Below are 15,757 nucleotides of genomic sequence, written 5' to 3'. Positions count from 1 at the left end.
ATCTGGTTTTAGCTGTTAGGGTGAGGGTAGTTGGGGTTGCATTACGGTTCTGGTTTTAGCTGTTAGGGTGAGGGAATTTGGGGTTCGCATTACGGATCTGGTTTTAGCTGTTAGGGGGAGGGTAGTTGGGGTTGCATTACGGTTCTGGTTTTAGCTGTTAGGGTGAGGGTATTTGGGGTTAGCATTAGGGTTCTGGTTTTAGCTGTTAGGGTGAGGGTAGTTGTGGTTCGCATTACGGTTCTGGGTTTAGCTGTTAGGGTGAGGGTATTTGGGGTTAGCATTAGGGTTCTGGTTTTAGTTGTTAGGGTGAGGGTAGTTGGGGTTCGCATTACGGTTCTGGTTTTAGCTGTTAGGGTGAGGGTAGTTGGGGTTAGCATTACGGTTCTGGTTTTAGCTGTTAGGGTGAGGGTAATTGGGGTTGCATGAGGGTTCTGGTTTTAGCTGTTAGGGTGAGGGTAGTTGGGGTTCGCATTAAGGTTCTGGTTTTATCTGTTAGGGTGTGGGTAGTTGTGGTTCGCATTACGGTTCTGATTTTATCTGTTAGGGTGAGGGTAGTTGGGGTTCGCATTACGGTTCTGGTTTTATCTGTTAGGGTGAGGGTAGTTGGGGTTCGCATTAGGGTTCTGGTTTTATCTGTTAGGGTGAGGGTAGTTGTGGTTCGCATTAGGGTTCTGGTTTTAGCTGTTAGGGTGAGGGTAGTTGCGGTTAGCATTAGGGTTCTGGTTTTAGCTGTTAGGGTGAGGGTAGTTGGGGTTAGCATTAGGGTTCTGGTTTTAGCTATTAGGGTGAGGGGAGTTGGAGTTCGCATTAGGGTTCTGGTTTTAGCTGTTAGGGTGAGGGTAGTTGGGGTTAGCATTAGGGTTCTGGTTTTAGCTGTTAGGGTGAGGGTAGTTGGGGTTAGCATTAGGGTTCTGGTTTTAGCTATTAGGGTGAGGGTAGTTGGGGTTAGCATTAGGGTTCTGGTTTTAGCTGTTAGGGTGAGGGTAGTTGTGGTTCGCATTAGGGTTCTGGTTTTAGCTATTAGGGTGAGGGGAGTTGGAGTTCGCATTACGGTTCTGGTTTTAGCTGTTAGGGTGAGGGTAGTTGGGGTTAGCATTAGGGTTCTGGTTTTAGCTGTTAGGGTTAGGGTTTTTGGGGTTAGCATTACGGTTCTGGTTTTAGCTGTTAGGGTGAGGGTAGTTGGGGTTCGCATTACGGTTCTGGTTTTAGCTGTTAGGGTGAGGGTAGTTGGGGTTCGCATTATGGTTCTGGTTTTAGCTGTTAGGGTGAGGGTAGTTGGGGTTCGCATGACGGTTCTGGTTTTAGCTGTTAGGGTGAGGGTAGTTGGGGTTCGCATTATGGTTCTGGTTTTAGCTGTTAGGGTGAGGGTAGTTGGGGTTCGCATTACGGTTCTGGTTTTAGCTGTTAGGGTGAGGGTAGTTGGGTTTCGCATTATGGTTCTGGTTTTAGCTGTTAGGGTGAGGGTAGTTGGGGTTCGCATTACGGTTCTGGTTTTAGCTGTTAGGGTGAGGGTCGTTGGGGTTCGCATTATGGTTCTGGTTTTAGCTGTTAGGGTGAGGGTAGTTGGGGTTCACATTATGGTTCTGGTTTTAGCTGTTAGGGTGAGGGTAGTTGGGGTTCGCATTATGGTTCTGGTTTTAGCTGTTAGGGTGAGGGTAGTTGGAGTTCGCATTACCGTTCTGGTTTTAGCTGTTAGGGTGAGGGTAGTTGTGGTTCGCATTATGGTTCTGGTTTTAGCTGTTAGGGTGAGGGTAGTTGGGGTTCGCATTATGGTTCTGGTTTTAGCTGTTAGGGTGAGGGTAGTTGGGGTTCGCATCATGGTTCTGGTTTTATTTGTTAGGGTGGGAGTAGTTGTGGTTCGCATTACGGTTCTGGTTTTAGCTGTTAGGGTGGGGGTAGTTGTGGTTCGCATTACGGTTCTGGTTTTAGCTGTTAGGGTGAGGGTAGTTGGGGTTCGCATTATGGTTCTGCTTTTAGCTGTTAGGTGAGGGTAGTTGGGGTTCGCATTATGGTTCTGGTTTTAGCTGTTAAGGTGAGGGTAGTTGGCGTTCGCATTATGGTTCTGGTTTTAGCTGTTAGGGTGAGGGTAGTTGTGGTTCGCATTAGGGTTCTGGTTTTAGCTGTTAGGGTGAGTGTAGTTGGGGTTCGCATTACGGTTCTGGTTTTAGCTGTTGGGGTGAGTGTAGTTGTGGTTCGCATTAGGGTTCTGGTTTTAGCTGTTAGGTTGAGTGTAGTTGTGGTTCGCATTAGGGTTCTGGTTTTAGCTGTTAGGTTGAGTGTAGTTGTGGTTCGCATTAGGGTTCTGGTTTTAGCTGTTAGGGTGAGTGTAGTCAGGGTTCGCATTACGGTTCTGGTTTTAGCTGTTAGGGTGAGTGTAGTTGTGGTTCGCATTAGGGTTCTGGTTTTAGCTGTTAGGGTGAGTGTAGTTGGGGTTCGCATTAGGGTTCTGGTTTAAGCTGTTAGGGTGGGGGTAGTTGTGGTTCGCATTACGGTTCTGGTTTTAGCTGTTAGGGTGAGTGTAGTTGTGGTTCGCATTAGGGTTCTGGTTTTAGCTGTTAGGGTGAGGGTAGTTGGAGTTCGCATCACAGTTCTGGTTTTAGCTGTTAGGGTGAGGGTAGTTGTGGTTCACATTAGGGTTCTGGTTTTAGCTGTTAGGGTGAGGGTAGTTGGAGTTCGCATCACAGTTCTGGTTTTAGCTGTTAGGGTGAGTGTAGTTGTGGTTCGCATTAGGGTTCTGGTTTTAGCTGTTAGGGTGAGGGTAGTTGTGGTTCGCATTAGGGTTCTGGTTTTAGCTGTTAGGGTGAGGGTAGTTGGAGTTCGCATTACAGTTCTGGTTTTAGCTGTTAGGGTGAGTGTAGTTGTAGTTCGCATTAGGGTTCTGGTTTTAGTTGTTAGGGTGAGGGTAGTTGGATTTCGCATTACAGTTCTGGTTTTAGCTGTTAGGGTGAGTGTAGTTGTAGTTCGCATTACGGTTCTGGTTTTAGCTGTTAGGGTGAGTGTAGTTGTAGTTCGCATTAGGGTTCTGGTTTTAGCTGTTAGGGTTTTAGCTGTTAGGGTGAGGGTAGTTGGGGTTCGCATTACGGTTCTGGTTTTAGCTATTAGGGTGAGTGTAGTTGGGGTTGCATTACGGTTATGGTTTTAGCTGTTAGGGTGAGGGTAGTTGGGGTTGCATTACGGTTCTGGTTTTAGCTGTTAGGGTGAGGGTAGTTGGGGTTCTCATTACGGTTCTGGTTTTAGCTGTTAGGGGGAGGGTAGTTGTGGTTGCATTACGGTTCTGGTTTTAGCTGTTAGGGTGAGGGTAGTTGGGGTTGAATTACGGATCTGGTTTTAGCTGTTAGGGTGAGGGTAGTTGGGGTTGCATTACGGTTCTGGTTTTAGCTGTTAGGGTGAGGGTAGTTGGGGTTGCATTGCGGATCTGGTTTTAGCTGTTAGGGTGAGGGTAGTTGGGGTTGCATTACGGTTCTGGCTTTAGCTGTTAGGGTGAGGGTAGTTGGGGTTGCATTACGGTTCTGGTTTTAGCTATTAGGGTGAGGGTAGTTGGGGTTCGCATTACGGTTCTGGTTAAAGCTGTTAGGGTGAGGGTAGTTGGGGTTGCATTACGGTTCTGGTTTTAGCTGTTAGGGTGAGGGTAGTTGGGGTTGCATTACGGTTCTGGTTTTAGCTATTAGGGTGAGGGTAGTTGGGGTTCACATTACGGTTCTGGTTTTAGCTGTTAGGGTGAGGGTAGTTGTGGTTCGCATTACGGTTCTGGTTTTAGCTATTAGGGTGAGGGTAGTTGGGGTTCCCATTACGGATCTGGTTTTAGCTGTTAGGGTGAGGGTAGTTGGGGTTAGCATTAGGGTTCTGGTTTTAGCTGTTAGGGTGAGGGTAGTTGGGGTTGCATTACGGTTCTGGTTTTAGCTGTTAGGGTGAGGGTAGTTGGGGTTGCATTACGGTTCTGGTTTTAGCTATTAGGGTGAGGGTAGTTGGGGTTGCATTACGGTTCTGGTTTTAGCTATTAGGGTGAGGGTAGTTGGGGTTCGCATTACGGTTCTGGTTTTAGCTATTAGGGTGAGGGTAGTTGGGGTTCGCATTACGGTTCTGGTTTTAGCTATTAGGGTGAGGGTAGTTGGGGTTCGCATTACGGTTCTGGTTTTAGCTATTCGGGTGAGGGTAGTTGGGGTTCGCATTACGGTTCTGGTTTTAGCTATTAGGGTGAGGGTAGTTGGGGTTCGCATTACGGTTCTGGTTTTATCTGTTAGGGTGTGGGTAGTTGTGGTTCGCATTACGGTTCTGGTTTTATCTGTTAGGGTGAGGGTAGTTGGGGTTCGCATTACGGTTCTGGTTTTATCTGTTAGGGTGAGGGTAGTTGGGGTTCGCATTAGGGTTCTGGTTTTATCTGTTAGGGTGAGGGTAGTTGTGGTTCGCATGAGGGTTCTGGTTTTAGCTGTTAGGGTGAGGGTAGTTGGGATTAGCATTAGGGTTCTGGTTTTAGCTGTTAGGGTGAGGGTAGTTGGGGTTAGCATTAGGGTTCTGGTTTTAGCTATTAGGGTGAGGGGAGTTGGAGTTCGCATTAGGGTTCTGGTTTTAGCTGTTAGGGTGAGGGTAGTTGGGGTTAGCATTAGGGTTCTGGTTTTAGCTGTTAGGGTGAGGGTAGTTGGGGTTAGCATTAGGGTTCTGGTTTTAGCTATTAGGGTGAGGGTAGTTGGGGTTAGCATTAGGGTTCTGGTTTTAGCTGTTAGGGTGAGGGTAGTTGTGGTTCGCATTAGGGTTCTGGTTTTAGCTATTAGGGTGAGGGGAGTTGGAGTTCGCATTACGGTTCTGGTTTTAGCTGTTAGGGTGAGGGTAGTTGGGGTTAGCATTAGGGTTCTGGTTTTAGCTGTTAGGGTTAGGGTTTTTGGGGTTAGCATTACGGTTCTGGTTTTAGCTGTTAGGGTGAGGGTAGTTGGGGTTCGCATTACGGTTCTGGTTTTAGCTGTTAGGGTGAGGGTAGTTGGGGTTCACATTATGGTTCTGGTTTTAGCTGTTAGGGTGAGGGTAGTTGGGGTTCGCATTACGGTTCTGGTTTTAGCTGTTAGGGTGGGAGTAGTTGTGGTTCGCATTACGGTTCTGGTTTTAGCTGTTAGGGTGGGGGTAGTTGTGGTTCGCATTACGGTTCTGGTTTTAGCTGTTAGGGTGAGGGTAGTTGGGGTTCGCATTATGGTTCTGCTTTTAGCTGTTAGGTGAGGGTAGTTGGGGTTCGCATTATGGTTCTGGTTTTAGCTGTTAGGGTGAGGGTAGTTGGGGTTCGCATTATGGTTCCGGTTTTAGCTGTTAGGGTGAGGGTAGTTGTGGTTCGCATTAGGGTTCTGGTTTTAGCTGTTAGGGTGAGTGTAGTTGGGGTTCGCATTACGGTTCTGGTTTTAGCTGTTAGGGTGAGTGTAGTTGTGGTTCGCATTAGGGTTCTGGTTTTAGCTGTTAGGTTGAGTGTAGTTGTGGTTCGCATTAGGGTTCTGGTTTTAGCTGTTAGGTTGAGTGTAGTTGTGGTTCGCATTAGGGTTCTGGTTTTAGCTGTTAGGGTGAGTGTAGTCGGGGTTCGCATTACGGTTCTGGTTTTAGCTGTTAGGGTGAGTGTAGTTGTGGTTCGCATTAGGGTTCTGGTTTTAGCTGTTAGGGTGAGTGTAGTTGGGGTTCGCATTAGGGTTCTGGTTTAAGCTGTTAGGGTGGGGGTAGTTGTGGTTCGCATTACGGTTCTGGTTTTAGCTGTTAGGGTGAGTGTAGTTGTAGTTCGCATTAGGGTTCTGGTTTTAGCTGTTAGGGTGAGGGTAGTTGGAGTTCGCATCACAGTTCTGGTTTTAGCTGTTAGGGTGAGGGTAGTTGTGGTTCACATTAGGGTTCTGGTTTTAGCTGTTAGGGTGAGGGTAGTTGGAGTTCGCATCACAGTTCTGGTTTTAGCTGTTAGGGTGAGTGTAGTTGTGGTTCGCATTAGGGTTCTGGTTTTAGCTGTTAGGGTGAGGGTAGTTGTGGTTCGCATTAGGGTTCTGGTTTTAGCTGTTAGGGTGAGGGTAGTTGGAGTTCGCATTACAGTTCTGGTTTTAGCTGTTAGGGTGAGTGTAGTTGTAGTTCGCATTAGGGTTCTGGTTTTAGCTGTTAGGGTGAGGGTAGTTGGAGTTCGCATTACAGTTCTGGTTTTAGCTGTTAGGGTGAGGGTAGTTGTGGTTCACATTAGGGTTCTGGTTTTAGCTGTTAGGGTGAGGGTAGTTGGAGTTCGCATCACAGTTCTGGTCTTAGCTGTTAGGGTGAGTGTAGTTGTGGTTCGCATTAGGGTTCTGGTTTTAGCTGTTAGGGTGAGCGTAGTTGTGGTTCGCATTAGGGTTCTGGTTTTAGCTGTTAGGGTGAGGGTAGTTGGAGTTCGCATTACAGTTCTGGTTTTAGCTGTTAGGGTGAGTGTAGTTGTAGTTCGCATTAGGGTTCTGGTTTTAGCTGTTAGGGTGAGGGTAGTTGGGGTTCGCATTAAGGTTCTGGTTTTAGCTGTTAGGGTGAGGGTAGTTGGAGTTCGCATTACAGTTCTGGTTTTAGCTGTTAGGGTGAGTGTAGTTGTAGTTCGCATTACGGTTCTGGTTTTAGCTGTTAGGGTGGGGGTAGTTGTGGTTCGCATTAGGGTTCTGGTTTTAGCTGTTAGGGTTTTAGCTGTTAGGGTGAGGGTAGTTGGGGTTCGCATTACGGTTCTGGTTTTAGCTATTAGGGTGAGGGTAGTTGGGGTTGCATTACGGTTATGGTTTTAGCTGTTAGGGTGAGGGTAGTTGGGGTTGCATTACGGTTCTGGTTTTAGCTGTTAGGGTGAGGGTAGTTGGGGTTCGCATTACGGTTCTGGTTTTAGCTGTTAGGGGGAGGGTAGTTGGGGTTGCATTACGGTTCTGGTTTTAGCTGTTAGGGTGAGGGTAGTTGGGGTTGCATTACGGATCTGGTTTTAGCTGTTAGGGTGAGGGTAGTTGGGGTTGCATTACGGTTCTGGTTTTAGCTGTTAGGGTGAGGGTAGTTGGGGTTGCATTACGGATCTGGTTTTAGCTGTTAGGGTGAGGGTAGTTGGGGTTGCATTACGGTTCTGGCTTTAGCTGTTAGGGTGAGGGTAGTTGGGGTTCGCATTACGGTTCTGGTTTTAGCTATTAGGGTGAGGGTAGTTGGGGTTCGCATTACGGTTCTGGTTTTAGCTGTTAGGGTGAGGGTAGTTGGGATTGCATTACGGTTGTGGTTTTAGCTGTTAGGGTGAGGGTAGTTGGGGTTGCATTACGGTTCTGGTTTTAGCTATTAGGGTGAGGGTAGTTGGGGTTCGCATTACGGTTCTGGTTTTAGCTGTTAGGGTGAGGGTAGATGTGGTTCGCATTACGGTTCTGGTTTTAGCTATTAGGGTGAGGGTAGTTGGGGTTCCCATTACGGATCTGGTTTTAGCTGTTAGGGTGAGGGTAGTTGGGGTTAGCATTAGGGTTCTGGTTTTAGCTGTTAGGGTGAGGGTAGTTGGGGTTGCATTACGGTTCTGGTTTTAGCTGTTAGGGTGAGGGTAGTTGGGGTTGCATTACGGTTCTGGTTTTAGCTATTAGGGTGAGGGTAGTTGGGGTTGCATTACGGTTCTGGTTTTAGCTATTAGGGTGAGGGTAGTTGGGGTTCGCATTACGGTTCTGGTTTTAGCTATTAGGGTGAGGGTAGTTGGGGTTCGCATTACGGTTCTGGTTTTAGCTATTAGGGTGAGGGTAGTTGGGGTTCGCATTACGGTTCTGGTTTTAGCTATTCGGGTGAGGGTAGTTGGGGGTTAGCATTAGGGTTCTGGTTTTAGCTGTTAGGGTGAGGGTAGTTGGGGTTCGCATTACGGTTCTGGTTTTAGCTATTAGGGTGAGGGTAGTTGGGGTTCGCATTATTATTCTGGTTTTAGCTATTAGGGTGAGGGTAGTTGGGGTTCGCATTACGGTTCTGGTTTTAGCTATTAGGGTGAGGGTAGTTGGGGTTCGCATTACGGTTCTGGTTTTAGCTATTAGGGTGAGGGTAGTTGGGGTTAGCATTAGGGTTCTGGTTTTAGCTGTTAGGGTGAGGGTAGTTGGGGTTTGCATTACGGTTCTGGTTTTAGCTATTAGGGTGAGGGTAGTTGGGGTTCGCATTACGGTTCTGGTTTTAGCTGTTAGGGTGAGGGTAGTTGGGGTTAGCATTACGGTTCTGGTTTTAGCTGTTAGGGTGAGGGTAGTTGGGGTTCGCATTACGGTTCTGGTTTTAGCTGTTAGGGTGAGGGTAGTTGGGGTTCGCATTATGGTTCTGGTTTTAGCTGTTAGGGTGAGGGTAGTTGTGGATCGCATTATGGATCTGGTTTTAGCTGTTAGGGTGAGGGTAGTTGGGGTTAGCATTACGGTTCTGGTTTTAGCTGTTAGGGTGAGGGTAGTTGGAGTTCGCATTACCGTCCTGGTTTTAGCTGTTAGGGTGAGGGTAGTTGTGGATCGCATTATGGATCTGGTTTTAGCTGTTAGGGTGAGGGTAGTTGGGGTTAGCATTACGGTTCTGGTTTTAGCTCTTAGGGTGAGGGTAGTTGGGGTTCGCATTACGGTTCTGGTTTTAGCTGTTAGGGTGAGGGTAGTTGTGGTTCGCATAACGGTTCTGGTTTTAGCTGTTAGGGTGAGGGTAGTTGGGGTTCGCATTACGGTTCTGGTTTTAGCTGTTAGGGTGAGGGTAGTTGGGGTTCGCATTACGGTTCTGGTTTTAGCTGTTAGGGTGAGGGTAGTTGGGGTTAGCATTACGGTTCTGGTTTTAGCTGTTAGGGTGAGGGTAGTTGGGGTTCGCATTACGGTTCTGGTTTTAGCTGTTAGAGTGAGGGTAGTTGGGGTTGCATTACGGTTCTGGTTTTAGCTGTTAGGGTGAGGGTAGTTGGGGTTCGCATTACGGTTCTGGTTTTAGCTGTTAGGGTGAGGGTAGTTGGGGTTGCATTACGGTTCTGGTTTTAGCTGTTAGGGTGAGGGTAGTTGGGGTTGCATTACGGTTCTGGTTTTAGCTATTAGGGTGAGGGTAGTTGGGGTTCGCATTACGGTTCTGGTTTTAGCTGTTAGGGTGAGGGTAGATGTGGTTCGCATTACGGTTCTGGTTTTAGCTATTAGGGTGAGGGTAGTTGGGGTTCCCATTACGGATCTGGTTTTAGCTGTTAGGGTGAGGGTAGTTGGGGTTAGCATTAGGGTTCTGGTTTTAGCTATTAGGGTGAGGGTAGTTGGGGTTCGCATTACGGTTCTGGTTTTAGCTATTAGGGTGAGGGTAGTTGGGGTTCGCATTACGGTTCTGGTTTTAGCTATTAGGGTGAGGGTAGTTGGGGTTCGCATTACGGTTCTGGTTTTAGCTATTAGGGTGAGGGTAGTTGGGGTTCGCATTATGGTTCTGGTTTTAGCTATTCGGGTGAGGGTAGTTGGGGGTTAGCATTAGGGTTCTGGTTTTAGCTGTTAGGGTGAGGGTAGTTGGGGTTCGCATTACGGTTCTAGTTTTAGCTATTAGGGTGAGGGTAGTTGGGGTTCGCATTATGGTTCTGGTTTTAGCTATTAGGGTGAGGGTAGTTGGGGTTCGCATTACGGTTCTGGTTTTAGCTATTAGGGTGAGGGTAGTTGGGGTTCGCATTACGGTTCTGGTTTTAGCTATTAGGGTGAGGGTAGTTGGGGTTAGCATTAGGGTTCTGGTTTTAGCTGTTAGGGTGAGGGTAGTTGGGGTTCGCATTACGGTTCTGGTTTTAGCTATTAGGGTGAGGGTAGTTGGGGTTCGCATTACGGTTCTGGTTTTAGCTGTTAGGGTGAGGGTAGTTGGGGTTAGCATTACGGTTCTGGTTTTAGCTGTTAGGGTGAGGGTAGTTGGGGTTCGCATTACGGTTCTGGTTTTAGCTGTTAGGGTGAGGGTAGTTGGGGTTCGCATTATGGTTCTGGTTTTAGCTGTTAGGGTGAGGGTAGTTGTGGATCGCATTATGGATCTGGTTTTAGCTGTTAGGGTGAGGGTAGTTGGGGTTAGCATTACGGTTCTGGTTTTATCTGTTAGGGTGAGGGTAGTTGGAGTTCGCATTACCGTCCTGGTTTTAGCTGTTAGGGTGAGGGTAGTTGTGGATCGCATTATGGATCTGGTTTTAGCTGTTAGGGTGAGGGTAGTTGGGGTTAGCATTACGGTTCTGGTTTTAGCTGTTAGGGTGAGGGTAGTTGGGGTTCGCATTACGGTTCTGGTTTTAGCTGTTAGGGTGAGGGTAGTTGTGGTTCGCATAACGGTTCTGGTTTTAGCTGTTAGGGTGAGGGTAGTTGGGGTTCGCATTACGGTTCTGGTTTTATCTGTTAGGGTGAGGGTAGTTGGGGTTCGCATTACGGTTCTGGTTTTAGCTGTTAGGGTGAGGGTAGTTGGGGTTAGCATTACGGTTCTGGTTTTAGCTGTTAGGGTGAGGGTAGTTGGGGTTCGCATTACGGTTCTGGGTTTAGCTGTTAGGGTGAGGGTAGTTGGGGTTCGCATTATGGTTCTGGTTTTAGCTGTTAGGGTGAGGGTAGTTGGGGTTAGCATTACGGTTCTGGTTTTAGCTGTTTGGGTGAAAGTAGTTGGGGTTAGCATTACGGTTCTGGTTTTAGCTGTTAGGGTGGGGGTAGTTGGGGGTTAGCATTAGGGTTCTGGTTTTAGCTGTTAGGGTGAGGGTAGTTGGGGTTCGCATTACGGTTCTAGTTTTAGCTATTAGGGTGAGGGTAGTTGGGGTTCGCATTATGGTTCTGGTTTTAGCTATTAGGGTGAGGGTAGTTGGGGTTCGCATTACGGTTCTGGTTTTAGCTATTAGGGTGAGGGTAGTTGGGGTTCGCATTACGGTTCTGGTTTTAGCTATTAGGGTGAGGGTAGTTGGGGTTAGCATTAGGGTTCTGGTTTTAGCTGTTAGGGTGAGGGTAGTTGGGGTTCGCATTATTGTTCTGGTTTTAGCTGTTAGGGTGAGGGTAGTTGGAGTTCGCATTACGGTTCTGGTTTTAGCTGTTAGGGTGAGGGTAGTTGGGGTTCGCATTATGGTTCTGGTTTTAGCTGTTAGGGTGAGGGTAGTTGGAGTTCGCATTACCGTTCTGGTTTTAGCTGTTAGGGTGAGGGTAGTTGTGGTTCGCATTATGGTTCTGGTTTTAGCTGTTAGGGTGAGGGTAGTTGGGGTTCGCATTATGGTTCTGGTTTTAGCTGTTAGGGTGAGGGTAGTTGGGGTTCGCATCATGGTTCTGGTTTTAGCTGTTAGGGTTAGGGTTTTTGGGGGTCGCATTATGGTTCTGTTTTTAGCTGTTAGGGTGGGGGTAGTTGTGGTTCGCATTACGGTTCTGGTTTTAGCTGTTAGGGTGAGGGTAGTTGGGGTTCGCATGATGGTGCTGCTTTTAGCTGTTAGGGTGAGGGTAGTTGGGGTTCGCATTATGGTTCTGGTTTTAGCTGTTAGGGTGAGGGTAGTTGGGGTTCGCATTATGGTTCTGGTTTTAGCTGTTAGGGTTAGGGTTTTTGGGGTTCGCATTATGGTTCTGTTTTTAGCTGTTAGGGTGGGGGTAGTTGTGGTTCGCATTACGGTTCTGGTTTTAGCTGTTAGGGTGAGTGTAGTTGTGGTTCGCATTAGGGTTCTGGTTTTAGCTGTTAGGGTGAGTGTAGTTGGGGTTCGCATTAGGGTTCTGGTTTTAGCTGTTAGGGTGGGGGTAGTTGTGGTTCGCATTACGGTTCTGGTTTTAGCTGTTAGGGTGAGGGTAGTTGGGGTTCGCATTATTGTTCTGGTTTTAGCTGTTAGGGTGAGGGTAGTTGGAGTTCGCATTACGGTTCTGGTTTTAGCTGTTAGGGTGAGGGTAGTTGGGGTTCGCATTACGGTTCTGGTTTTAGCTGTTAGGGTGAGGGTAGTTGGAGTTCGCATTACGGTTCTGGTTTTAGCTGTTAGGGTGAGAGTAGTTGGGGTTCGCATTATTGTTCTGGTTTTAGCTTTTAGGGTGAGGGTAGTTGGAGTTCGCATTACGGTTCTGGTTTTAGCTGTTAGGGTGAGGGTAGTTGGGGTTCGCATTACGGTTCTGGTTTTAGCTGTTAGGGTGAGGGTAGTTGGGGTTCGCATTACGGTTCTGGTTTTAGCTGTTAGGGTGAGGGTAGTTGGAGTTCGCATTACGGTTCTGGTTTTAGCTGTTAGGGTGAGGGTAGTTGGGGTTCGCATTATGGTTCTGGTTTTAGCTGTTAGGGTGAGGGTAGTTGGAGTTCGCATTACCGTTCTGGTTTTAGCTGTTAGGGTGAGGGTAGTTGTGGTTCGCATTATGGTTCTGGTTTAAGCTGTTAGGGTGAGGGTAGTTGGGGTTCGCATTACGGTTCTGGTTTTAGCTGTTAGGGTGAGGGTAGTTGGGGTTCGCATTATTGTTCTGGTTTTAGCTGTTAGGGTGAGGGTAGTTGGAGTTCGCATTACGGTTCTGGTTTTAGCTGTTAGGGTGAGGGTAGTTGGGGTTCGCATTATGGTTCTGGTTTTAGCTGTTAGGGTGAGGGTAGTTGGAGTTCGCATTACCGTTCTGGTTTTAGCTGTTAGGGTGAGGGTAGTTGTGGTTCGCATTATGGTTCTGGTTTAAGCTGTTAGGGTGAGGGTAGTTGGGGTTCGCATTATGGTTCTGGTTTTAGCTGTTAGGGTGAGGGTAGTTGGGGTTCGCATCATGGTTCTGGTTTTAGCTGTTAGGGTTAGGGTTTTTGGGGGTCGCATTATGGTTCTGTTTTTAGCTGTTAGGGTGGGGGTAGTTGTGGTTCGCATTACGGTTCTGGTTTTAGCTGTTAGGGTGAGGGTAGTTGGGGTTCGCATTATGGTTCTGTTTTTAGCTGTTAGGGTGGGGGTAGTTGTGGTTCGCATTACGGTTCTGGTTTTAGCTGTTAGGGTGAGTGTAGTTGTGGTTCGCATTAGGGTTCTGGTTTTAGCTGTTAGGGTGAGTGTAGTTGGGGTTCGCATTAGGGTTCTGGTTTTAGCTGTTAGGGTGGGGGTAGTTGTGGTTCGCATTACGGTTCTGGTTTTAGCTGTTAGGGTGAGTGTAGTTGTGGTTCGCATTACGGTTCTGGTTTTAGCTGTTAGGGTGAGGGTAGTTGGGGTTCGCATGATGGTTCTGCTTTTAGCTGTTAGGGTGAGGGTAGTTGGGGTTCGCATTATGGTTCTGGTTTTAGCTGTTAGGGTGAGGGTAGTTGGGGTTCGCATTTTTTTTTTTTTTTTTTTTTTTTTTTTTTTTTTTTTTGTATACAATATCGAGGCTCGTGAAAGAGCGAACATTAATCACACAGAAAGACAAACCGACACATAAAACATATAACATAGGGAGCGGTAGACAAGATGGGGAGAGAGGGGGAAGGACACAAACACAACATTTGAGAGCAGGGACCGAGAGACATGGAGACATCGAGAGATCTGAGAGAGGGCGAGGGTTCTGGTTTTAGCTGTTAGGGTTAGGGTTTTTGGGGTTCGCATTATGGTTCTGTTTTTAGCTGTTAGGGTGGGGGTAGTTGTGGTTCGCATTACGGTTCTGGTTTTAGCTGTTAGGGTGAGTGTAGTTGTGGTTCGCATTAGGGTTCTGGTTTTAGCTGTTAGGGTGAGTGTAGTTGGGGTTCGCATTAGGGTTCTGGTTTTAGCTGTTAGGGTGGGGGTAGTTGTGGTTCGCATTACGGTTCTGGTTTTAGCTGTTAGGGTGAGTGTAGTTGTGGTTCGCATTAGGGTTCTGGTTTTAGCTGTTAGGGTGAGGGTAGTTGGAGTTCGCATCACAGTTCTGGTTTTAGCTGTTAGGGTGATTTTAGTTGTGGTTCGCATTATGGTTCTGGTTTTAGCTGTTAGGGTGAGGGTAGTTGGAGTTCGCATTACCGTTCTGGTTTTAGCTGTTAGGGTGAGGGTAGTTGTGGTTCGCATTATGGTTCTGGTTTTAGCTGTTAGGGTGAGGGTAGTTGGGGTTCGCATTATGGTTCTGGTTTTAGCTGTTAGGGTGAGGGTAGTTGGGGTTCGCATCATGGTTCTGGTTTTAGCTGTTAGGGTTAGGGTTTTTGGGGGTCGCATTATGGTTCTGTTTTTAGCTGTTAGGGTGGGGGTAGTTGTGGTTCGCATTACGGTTCTGGTTTTAGCTGTTAGGGTGAGGGTAGATGGGGTTCGCATTATGGTTCTGGTTTTAGCTGTTAGGGTGAGGGTAGTTGGGGTTCGCATCATGGTTCTGGTTTTAGCTGTTAGGGTTAGGGTTTTTGGGGGTCGCATTATGGTTCTGTTTTTAGCTGTTAGGGTGGGGGTAGTTGTGGTTCGCATTCCGGTTCTGGTTTTAGCTGTTAGGGTGAGGGTAGTTGGGGTTCGCATGATGGTTCTGCTTTTAGCTGTTAGGGTGAGGGTAGTTGGGGTTCGCATTATGGTTCGGGTTTTAGCTGTTAGGGTGAGGGTAGTTGGGGTTCGCATTATGGTTCTGGTTTTAGCTGTTAGGGTTAGGGTTTTTGGGGTTCGCATTATGGTTCTGTTTTTAGCTGTTAGGGTGGGGGTAGTTGTGGTTCGCATTACGGTTCTGGTTTTAGCTGTTAGGGTGAGTGTAGTTGTGGTTCGCATTAGGGTTCTGGTTTTAGCTGTTAGGGTGAGTGTAGTTGGGGTTCGCATTAGGGTTCTGGTTTTAGCTGTTAGGGTGGGGGTAGTTGTGGTTCGCATTACGGTTCTGGTTTTAGCTGTTAGGGTGAGTGTAGTTGTGGTTCGCATTAGGGTTCTGGTTTTAGCTGTTAGGGTGAGGGTAGTTGGAGTTCGCATCACAGATCTGGTTTTAGCTGTTAGGGTGAGGGTAGTTGTGGTTCGCATTAGGGTTCTGGTTTTAGCTGTTAGGGTGAGGGTAGTTGTGGTTCGCATTAGGGTTCTGGTTTTAGCTGTTAGGGTGAGGGTAGTTGGAGTTCGCATCACAGTTCTGGTTTTAGCTGTTAGGGTGAGTGTAGTTGTGGTTCGCATTGCGGTTCTGGTTTTAGCTGTTAGGGTGAGGGTAGTTGGGGTTCGCATTACGGTTCTGGTTTTAGCTGTTAGGGTGAGGGTAGTTGTGGTTCGCATTAGGGTTCTGGTTTTAGCTGTTAGGGTGATGGTAGTTGTGGTTCGCATTAGGGTTCTGGTTTTAGCTGTTAGGGTGAGTGTAGTTGTGGTTCACATTAAGGTTCTGGTTTTAGCTGTTAGGGTGAGTGTAGTTGTGGTTCGCCTTAAGGTTCTGGTTTTAGCTGTTAGGGTGAGTGTAGTTGTGGTTCGCATTGCGGTTCTGGTTTTAGCTGTTAGGGTGAGGGTAGTTGGGGTTCGCATTACGGTTCTGGTTTTAGCTGTTAGGGTGAGGGTAGTTGTGGTTCGCATTAGGGTTCTGGTTTTAGCTGTTAGGGTGATGGTAGTTGTGGTTCGCATTAGGGTTCTGGTTTTAGCTGTTAGGGTGAGGGTAGTTGGGGTTCGCATTATGGTTCTGGTTTTAGCTGTTAGGGTGAGGGTAGTTGGAGTTCGCATTACGGTTCTGGTTTTAGCTGTTAGGGTGAGTGTAGTTGTGGTTCGCATTGCGGTTCTGGTTTTAGCTGTTAGGGTGAGGGTAGTTGCGGTTCGCATTACGGTTCTGGTTTTAGCTGTTAGGGTGAGGGTAGTTGTGGTTCGCATTCGGGTTCTGGTTTTAGCTGTTGGGGTGATGGTAGTTGTGGTTCGCATTAGGGTTCTGGTTTTAGCTGTTAGGGTGAGTGTAGTTGTGGTTCGCATTAAGGTTCTGGTTTTAGCTGTTAGGGTGAGTGTAGTTGTGGTTCGACTTAAGGTTCTGGTTTTAGCTGTTAGGGTGAGGGTAGTTGT

Source organism: Myxine glutinosa, chromosome 8 (assembly GCF_964187855.1).
Source record: "Myxine glutinosa chromosome 8, kmMyxGlut1.1, whole genome shotgun sequence".
Taxonomy (NCBI): Eukaryota; Metazoa; Chordata; class Myxini; order Myxiniformes; family Myxinidae; genus Myxine; species Myxine glutinosa.
Note: the sequence above shows the minus strand (reverse complement) of the source record.